Source organism: Phyllostomus hastatus, unplaced genomic scaffold (genome assembly GCF_019186645.2).
Source record: "Phyllostomus hastatus isolate PE091 unplaced genomic scaffold, TTU_PhHast_1.1 phas_contig_210, whole genome shotgun sequence".
Classification (NCBI taxonomy): Eukaryota; Metazoa; Chordata; class Mammalia; order Chiroptera; family Phyllostomidae; genus Phyllostomus; species Phyllostomus hastatus.
Genome location: NW_025333737.1, coordinates 26,094,475 through 26,103,894, shown reverse-complemented (window position 1 = coordinate 26,103,894; position 9,420 = coordinate 26,094,475). Strand labels below are relative to the sequence as shown.

The window sequence follows — 9,420 nt, the reverse complement described above, 5'->3', positions numbered from 1 at the left end:
GGAGCCCGACCCGCTCTGCTCAGCTTCAGAGCCCGCTGGCCAGGCTGCTTCACTGGAGTCTTCATGCCCTCAACGCTGTTCTCCATGGGGTGCATGATGCAGCAAACCACCAAGTCCAACGTCAAGTCCTGACTAGCGCCTTTGGTGGAAAAGCCACAGGTGGCAGGGTGGATCCTAGCAAGGGAGAGATGAAGACTGTCTTCTTCTGGGTCCCAGAAAGAAGCTTCCTGGAGGAGGAGAGTGGGCAGGAGACGGGGGTGGGGGAGGAGAAGAAGAGGGTATTTCAAAAGGGTTAGGAGGCACAGTCGTTCCGGATAGCAGGGTGAGCGCTCCGAGGGAAATGGCCTTGTTTGAGAACCGAGGAGAGGAGGGGCCAGAGAAGGCAGGAAGCAGAAGGGCAGTCTGGTCTGGCTGTTTTCCCCTCCTCCACCGGCCATGGGCCCAGAGTCTGAGGACTCAGGCCCCAGGGGCCAAGTAGGGCTGTGCCCTGAAAGCCTCCTGTTTCCCACCCCCAGCGGCTCAGCCCTCTGCTCCGGGCTGGAGGCCACTTTCAGCTCCTCTTAGGCTGAAGCCCTAGGGGAGGGGTCCCGCTGATCTCCCCCAGGGCTGATTAACAGCACACAGCTGGAGAAAGACATCTGCTCTTCCCCTGGGGAGGCCTGTCCTTGTTCCCCGAAGGGGGTGGAGCCTGCAGGCACCTTCCTCTAAGGAGACTGGGCTGCCTTTGCAGGCGTGGGAGGAGGCTGGACAGAGAGAATAGAGACGGTAAACACTTATCTAATGCTGGCCTTCTGGCAGGTGGGGACATGTGTATTTTGCAGAGGGGAAACTGTGACCCGAGCAGGAGCAGACCCTTGCCCAAAGCCCCCCCACGGGTAAAAGACTGCGTGCCAGTTGGTCTGGCTCCAAAGCCAGTTCTTTTCCAGCTTCAAGGAGGTCCGTGCCTGGCCCCTGTGCTCTGCCCCTACCTCCACCGCACCCCCACCCCTGGCCAACAGATCTGCCCCCAAAGGAGCTGCAGTGTTGACTGCGTCCCTTCCTGGAGGTGGGGCCGATGGCAAGGTTGCCCCCAGGGCAGGCCCACTTCCCATTTCTGGTTGATGCTGCAACTTTTCTGCTGGCTGGTGGTCACGGCCAAGCATTTTAGAGGCTGACAGGTTCATCCTCTCAGCGGCTCCAGGAGGAAGTCCTGTTACTCCTTCCACTTTACACGTAAGGAGAGAGCAGCTCGGAAAGCTGAAGGAACGCTGAAGATCACACAACTGTGAGCGGCGGAGGCGAGGCTGACCTCCAGAACCTTCTCGAGGAAGCTCTGTATGACGTGGTGATACCATGGCTGGGGCTGTGACTGTCCATCTTTCTTAAGTGGGGTCAGCTGGATTGGAAGAGCCAACCCTCTCGTGCCCGCCCTTTCCACGGGCCCGGAGCTCTGCCGCCAAGAGCGAAGGCCACCCCTCCAGGCCCAGGCTGCTGGGGTGCAGGGGTCTACTCACTCTGGTCACAGATTGGGGATCAGCTCCCTCCGAGGTCAGAAAGAAAGGACTTGTGAGTGTCTGGAAAGTAGATAAAGGGGCGCGCTCACATCCTGCTACTCATTTGCTGTGAGACCGTGGACAAATTACCCAGCTTCCCTGTGCCTCAGCTGTGCTGCCATCTGTAAAATGAGGAAACGAGAGTGGCAGGCTCGTGGGCATAATGAGAGGGTCGAGTTGGAGAGACTTTGCAGAGTGCGGAGCAGCGCCCGGCACACGGGAAACGTGATTGATTTATTATTAGCTGGAGAATCGGGAGGGGACTGTTTAAAAGGAGAGGGTGGGACATACGGACCAGTCTCCCGAAAGGATGTGGTGGAGTTCGGGGAGGGGCATCTAGGTGACCTAATTCTCAAGGCCAAGGGTTCCTGAGAGGGAAGGAAAGGGTGGATGGTTTCCAGGTGACATTCCTCCCTTCCCGCCCCCATCCCCAGGAGGATAAAAATTCCTCACAGGTTTCTGTGCTTTCATGTGGAGCCTGCCAAGCCCTGGCCAGCATTCCTCGGCTCCTCCTGCCTCCTGGCTCCTCCTGCCTCCTGCTGCTGGGGGCTGGTGGAGGCGGTCATCAGCCCCTTTTACAGCTGTGTACACTGTGAGGGTAGAGGCCAGCACCTGAGGTCCCAGCTGGGAGCTGCGAGAAGCCAGAGAGGCTTCAGGCTGAGGACAAGGGGAAGAAGCCCGTCTGGGTGGATGTTCAAGGGCACACCCTTAAACCAGCACCTGCAATGTGCGCCGATGCCTGAGATGGGGACCAGGAGGACCAGGCCCATCCTGCTGCCATCCCTATCATGACAGCCCCTGGAGACAGTGTTCCATGCAGACACCGGGGGACATGCAGGTTGTCCCGAGGGACACAGACCCCGACCTGTCTCTGCAGCTCCCAAGCCATTAAGGGACAGGCAGGACCAAGAGAGACATCTATCCCAACTGATCAGAACTAGGGGGCCAGGGGAGATGGCAGAGAAAATTGCATGGGTGGAGAATTAAGGGTGGGCTTCCTGGAGGAGAGGGTAGGAAAGATCAAGGCCTGGAAGGGGAGGATCAGGGTTGGAGCCACAAGGCTGGGTGTGATTGGACACGGAGGCCTGCTCTCTTATCCTTGTGCGTACGTGTTCTTCTGCATCCATCTATCTATCCAGACATTGACCCATTTTATATTTGTCTGGACAGGACCTGCAAAAGCCCTTTCTCCACCAGCTGGAGCTGTCCCGTCACAGGACGGGTTAAATGACAGGTAATGAGCTTCACAGAAGTTTCACGAGCAGCTATGCAGGAAGGAGCCCTGAACAAGGTGGGAGCTCCTTTAAGTGTCCGCCAAGGTGTCCTTCCTGCCCCTGAGTGCTGTGAGGTCCTCTGCCTCTAGTCCTGCCCTCTGGCCGCCTGGAGCCTGTGGCCTCAAGCCAGCTGCTTTCCCCATTTCTCCCATTTGCTTCCCTGCCACCTCCAACTCGCCCCTCCTCCCCGCTCAGGCCTGGCCCCACCAAGGCCCACGTGGACTTGCACGCCCTTCCTCCCCAGCCCCCCTACTCTGGTCTGGCCTCTTTGTTATGGCCAGGGCTACCTTGGAAGGACCTTGCTGTGAGTGTGGACTTCCCTTGCTCAAAAACCTCCCATGGCTCCCCATTGCCTCCAGCAAGACAACCGAGGGCCCTAATCCAAGTGGATCCCAGGCTTTCACGCACTTTTACACGAGACATTTGCCCCACCTGCAGCGCACTCCCGATCTCTTGCCACCAGCGTGGGTGCAGCACAACTACTGCTTCCGGTCCGGGCTCAGGCACTGCCTCCCGAAGAGGGCCCTGGCCGGCACCCCCACCCATGCAGTGACTGAGTTGCAGGGATGGTTTCCAGGAGGGCAGGGCCACATCTTCTCGTATTTGTACCCCCAGCACCCTGCAGGCACTCACTCCACAAATGCAACCCCACAGTCAAACGAGTCCATGACTGAGTGAATTCCTGTCCTTGAGCTTGGAGGACTCCCATCTTCCCATCGCTGCCTGCCAGAACCCTTCTCTTCCGTTGAGGGCATCGTGGAGCCTCCCCATCCGTAACACCACCCCTGGGGCCCTCGCCTGGGATGCCCCACTGCTTCCTTCGCCCCCCGGGGATCCTGCTCATCATCTTTGTGTCCAGGGAGAGCTCCTGTGAACTGAGTCCTCCTTCATGCTGTTGGCTTGTTATTTGTGTTGATAGACACTTCATGCTCTAGAAATTGCCAACACCCTCTTCAAAATTACTTTGGTGGAGTTGCCGAGCTCCTGTGGCTACAGGGGCTGGGCCTTACTGTCCCGAGGGGAGGCAGCTATGAACAAGCCCACTGAGATCAGGCCACTACGGCCTCTGCCCCCACATCAGAGCTGAGTCACCGGGCCCAGAGAGGTTGAGTCTCCTCTAGGGTCACCCAGCCAGGGAGTGGAAGGCCGGGCTAATCCCCAGACTGCTCCTTGTCCCTTGTGGCTGGGCAGGAGTCCTGTCACCCAGCCCGGGACCACTCAGCACAGATGGGTGTTCGATAAAGGGAGATGTCTGTGGTAGAGAATTTCCTTTTTTTTTTTTTAATTTGTGGCACATACTTTTAAAAAAGATTTTATTTATTTATCTTTAGAGAGGGAAGGGAAGGAGAAAGAGAGAGAGAGAGAGAAACATCAATGTGCGGTTGCTGGGGGTCATGGCCTGCAACCCAGGCATGTGCCCTGACTGGGAATCAAACCTGTGACACTTTGGTTCACAGCCTGCACTCAATCCACTGAGCTACGCCAGCCAGGGCAGAATTTCTTTTTAAAATGACACCAAATGCAGCTTCTTATTTTGAGTTTTGTTGATCGAGAATCCAGTAGTGTCCCAACCAGCTGATGAGTCATTTCTATTTCTGACGTGAGAAGACATTCCCAGGGCGATTCATTACCTCCGGGATGAAACGGAAGGGCCGATGCTGCAGTCCTTAGGGTTCTCGAAGCAGCTCCCTGGCCGCGGGCAGGAACGGGTCCCGAGGAAAGGCGGTGTAAAGGGGGCCAAGAAGAAAGTGGCGGGCCCACTTTCTAAGGAAGACTGGTGTGATGCGAAGGCACCAGCTACATCAATATAAGAAATGCTGGAAACACACAAGTCATGAGAACTGAAGGAGCCAAAAATCGCATCTGATGGCCTCAAGGATCGTATTGTTGAAGTGAGCCCACTCGCTGATCCGCAGAATGATGAAGCCGCATTTAGAAAACTCAGGCTAATTCCTGGGGACGGTCAGGGCAGAAGCTGCCCGACTAACCGCCATGGCGTGGACCTTGCCCAGAACAAAATGTGCTCGTGGTCAAAAGCTGGCGGATTGTGACTGAAGCTCATGTTGGTGCCAACCCTACCGATGGGTATTTGCTTCGTCTATTCTGTGTTGGTTTTACCAGAAAACACAACGATCAGATTTGGAAGACCTCCTACACTCAGCATCAACAGACCCATTAAATCTGGAAGAAGATGGAAAGCATGACCCGAGGGGTGCAGACAAATGTCTTGAAAGAAGGGGTCAGGACCCCGATTCTAGGCAGCATTGGGAAAGACATAGAAAAGCCTTGCCAGTCTATTTATCCGTTCCATGTCATCTTCGTCAGAAAAGTCAAAACGCTGAGAAGCCCAGGTTTGCACAGGGAACACGCACTGAGCTTCGTGGTGAAGGTCACAGTGCTGGAAAAGCTGCCGAAGAGGAGATAGGAGCCGCAGTTGGATGAGCTGATGGTTACGAGTCCAAGAATCTGTTTAAAATTCAGACATTTAACAGTGACGGATAAAAAATCCTATTTATGATTAAATAAAAAAAGACAAAGTCAGGCCACTCTTGGTCTTCCACCCGCCTCCTCCGTTGCATCTCTACTAAAGGAGGGGGTAGGCCTCATCTCTGGTGGCCTTCTTCCCACGCTGGCAGCTCCCGTGATTGGTCAGAGGTGGAGTCCTGGGTACCCCTCTGCTCCCTCTCAGAGTAGCGAAGGACTCCATCCAAACTGGAAAGTGGATCTCCTGCCCTACCTGGGAGTCTGACTCCATATCCCTCTCTATGGCCACTCCCATCTGTCCCTGCTCTGGCCCCAGAGGGAACAAGCCTCCTCTGCCCTCTGGACCTCTTGCTCCATCCCTGAGGTCTTTCCTCTCTTGCTGTAGAACAGGCTCCCAGCCCCCACCAGGCTCACCTGCTTGGCTCCTTTCCCGGGGGACACTGAGATGTTATCCCCGGGGTTATGGGCCTCAATTGGGGCATTGTTCCCACTGGGTCCAGAGCAGGACAAGGGAGGGACGGGGCAGACACTGGGAATGTCCAGGTGCCACACAGGCCGGCTTTGTCCTCCTCCTCCTCCTCCTCCACTTCCCTCCCTGCCCTTCTACCCGTCCAGGCCCCCTCCCTCTCACCCCTACCCAGATCACAGACCCTCCCCTCGCCTCTCCCCAGGCCCCTCCACTGCCAGGGGCAAGGCAGCTGTCACAGGGGTGGCGTTCGGGATGGCCTCCAGCAGTCCTGCAGGAGCTAGGTGTCTCCTCTGCATGGCCGTGCTCCCCAGAGCTGGGTCCTCGCTCAGGTAGGCCCAGCCCTGCCTGCCCAACTTGTCTGGCAGTGGCACCCCTGTCCGGGAAGCACCCTGTCTGGCCCTTGCCCTAGACCTGCTCCCTCTTCCCCTGTGCCATCCAGATCCAGCCCAGCCTGAGTTGCCTCACGGGGACTTCTCCCAGGAGACAGAACAGGCTGAATAGAAAAATTAGTTCCCAAGAGCTGACCCCAGAACCAGGACTCCCGAAAGCTGTGTGACCTTTGTGAGTCACTGCATCCCGACGGCTCCATTGGTCTCATCTATAAAATGCCACCATTGGACCGTCTTCTCTGAGTTTCCCTCGGCCCGCCTGTGCGGCTGCCTCCTGGGAAGGGGGGACACAGCTGGAGACTGACCGGCAGAGAAAAGATTTCCCGCCCCCAGACTTCTGCCTCTCCTTAACCTCCAGCCTGAGCTTTGTCCCTGAAGCATGAGTGACAGCCAAAGAAAGCGCATGGAAACCTGCAGCCCTGCACGTGAAACTGATCCCCAGCGCCAGATCCAGTTTCTCCTCTCGGCCGCCCCCAGGCCGCCCTCACACCTGCTCTGGGCCCCTTTGTACGTGAGGCCAGGAGCACTGGCTGTCTTTCATCCACCTCCTGCCCCATTCACGCCTTAAGCCTGGGGCACCGCCTCCGGCCTCCTAGGTGGGGCGTGACTGCTGTCCGTTGGCCAAGGGGGCACCCCAGAGCCTGGCTTTCCTCCCCCCTTCCCTCACCTGGAGAGAGAAATCACAGAGGAGGGGGATCAGGGCAAAGAGGGCGAGGGCAGAAGGGAAGCACCGTGTCCTAGCGGATGCAGCACAAAGAGGTTCAATACTGGGGGTTTTGTTCGGAAGGGCTTCTTGGAGGAGGGGCAATTCCTCCCCTGGGTTTAGGATGTGTGGAAGCCCAGCAGTGCCCCAGAGCAGGTCCTCCCCTTCAGGTCAGGACTGATGGGAGCCATTCACTGAGTCAGCCAGCTGACATTCACTGATGCTGACTCCGTAGGAGGCACCGTTTCAGGTGCTGGGAATACGACTGCAGACAAAGCCAAGGCCCGGCTTTAACAGGGTTTGTATTCCTGAGTGGGGTTGAAGAAGACAGACACAAACACATGAGATGTTAGGTGGTTACAACTGCTTAAGAGAAAAATTAAAATGGATAAGGGAACAGGGAGCGACCAGGGGACAGTTTAGCTGAGGAGCTCGGCCGGCCTCTCTGAGAAGGCGACGTCCGAGAAGAGAGCTGGGTGGACAGCAGGGGGAGGATATCGCAGGCAGAGGGAAGGGTCAGTGCAAAGGCCCTGTGGCGGAGACAGCGGGCCACACTGAGAAAATGCAAAACGTGGAGTGAAGGAAGGAGAGGGTGGCAGGAGGTGGGTCTGGCGTCAGAACACATCGGGCTCTGCAGACCGTGGCCATGAATTGCATTCAGAGCGAGGTGGGGTGAAAAAGGCAGCCAGGGTGCCTCTCCTTTGGGGCCCCTGGAAGGCTCTAGCAACCCCCTCCTCCTCTTTGCCTCCCGGGCTTAGGAAGTGAGGAGCTGAATCTGGGCGTCGGACAAAGATCTGGTTTACTCATCCGTTCACATGTCCATCTGTCCACGCAGCCCACCATCTCTCCAGTTATTTGACAACAGTTAGCGCACACCTACTCTGTGCTTGGTGCGGCCACTCACTAGCCAAGGGCAGTGAGCGAATGGCTCATCTCCTGTATCTGTAAAGTGAGGTCCGCAATGATTCTTTCTGTTGCTTCAGAAATGTGTGAGGACTGAGTGAAATAAAAGTGCTCACATTGCTTCGCACAGCCCCGGACACGTCGTGAGCGGTCATACATGGTCACCACATGACTAGTTGCTAGCGTTGACACTCACCTCCACACCAGCCTTCTCTGATCCGCCGGAGGGAGTCAGACTGTGTGCACCCCGCTTCGGGGAGCTCTCCCAGAGAGGGCGTCCCTGATCTGTGCTCCCAGAGCTTCCCTGTGCTCCTTGCCCTTCCCAAACTGCCCCACCCCTGCTCCCTGCCCTCTGCCCTCTGCCCCTCTGCTCTCTGCCTCCTGCCCCTGTGTGTTGTCAGAACTCAACAGAGCACTCGCCTGGGCCTCACATTCTAATTGGCCCCTTTACTTGTCAACCCACCTCTGTCTGCCCCGCCTCGTGAGCCACCCACTCACCACCCTCTCCAGAAAGGGGGTGTGCTGTAACTGGGGGCTCAAAGCCCAGACACAGAAACTTAAGTTCTCCGGAGCAAAACCTGGAAAAAGCCCAGGCTTTGAAGCCCTTTGGAGTCAGACACGTTGAGCAAACGCTGGCTCCAGCACATCCTTGCTGTTGGCCCCTGCAAGTCGCTTCACGTCCCCGAGCCTCAGTTTCTTCACCTGCCCAAGGGAGCCACAGCGCCTGCGGGTGGAGGGCTGCACGGGCTCGGAGGGCCGTGCACGTGCAGCCCCTGCGTGAGGAGTGTGTTCCCCGAGTTCCTGGGAACCGTGGGCGAGTCGGGCTGCGCACACACACCCTCACTGATAAGGGGGTTCTGGGCCCCGGCCCGGGCCCGGGGTGCGAATCCCAGAAATCGCACTCACGTGTGCGTGTGCTTCTGCCTGGGGTGAGGATCGTAGCTTTCATCGGGTTCTCCAAGGGGTCCTGAGCCAAAAAGGTGAGGACGGGGGGATGACGTGGCCACAAACTTAAAAGGATGAAAGGAGTCTAGAATTCGTTTGTTCATTTTTTAAAAATTCAGCATCCAGTCAACAGGGTTTTGGTGACCTCTCTGTGCCGGGCCCGGTGGGGGAGTCAAAGACACGCATCAGGGTGCTCCACCATAACGGCGGGGACTAGCCCCCTGGGAACACCGTGCTTCCAGTACATAGAGCTCCTCACCGGGTCATCTTCAGTGACCCTTTCTGCTGCCCTGTGGGAGAGGCTGAGGGGAGGGGTCATTTTACAGGTGGTAAACTGAGGCTCAGGGATGCTAAGTGACTGGTCCAAAGCCACACAATGGAGAAGCCAGGACTGTGAGCCCTGCACCCACGCCTCCCTCGGGCATGCCCACCAGCCCACCGGGAGCGGAAAGCTGCTTCCTGGGCACAGGGCTGCAAGGGGTGCATACAGGCTTGTTCATCTTTTTCCTCCTCCTGGCTTCGGACACTTGATGCAGCCCACCCACTGCCCTCGGCCACGGGACCTGTAGGGCCCTGGCCGGGCCGTGGGTTCCCCTCCATAACTCCTGTCACTCCCTGTGTTCCCCCCACACCTCCCACGGAGGGATGTAATCGGACTTGCTGGAAGAGGCAGGCTGGCTTTGGAGCCGAAGGTTTTGAAGGAGGGGGTGGCTTGTGCATT

General features: G+C 57.3%; 1 pseudogene; it reads left to right on the top strand.

The window, feature by feature from the left end:
* The first annotated feature begins 4,461 nt into the window (after nt 1-4,461).
* LOC123817175 lies at nt 4,462-5,308 on the top strand (annotated as a pseudogene).
* The last annotated feature ends 4,112 nt before the right edge of the window (nt 5,309-9,420 follow it).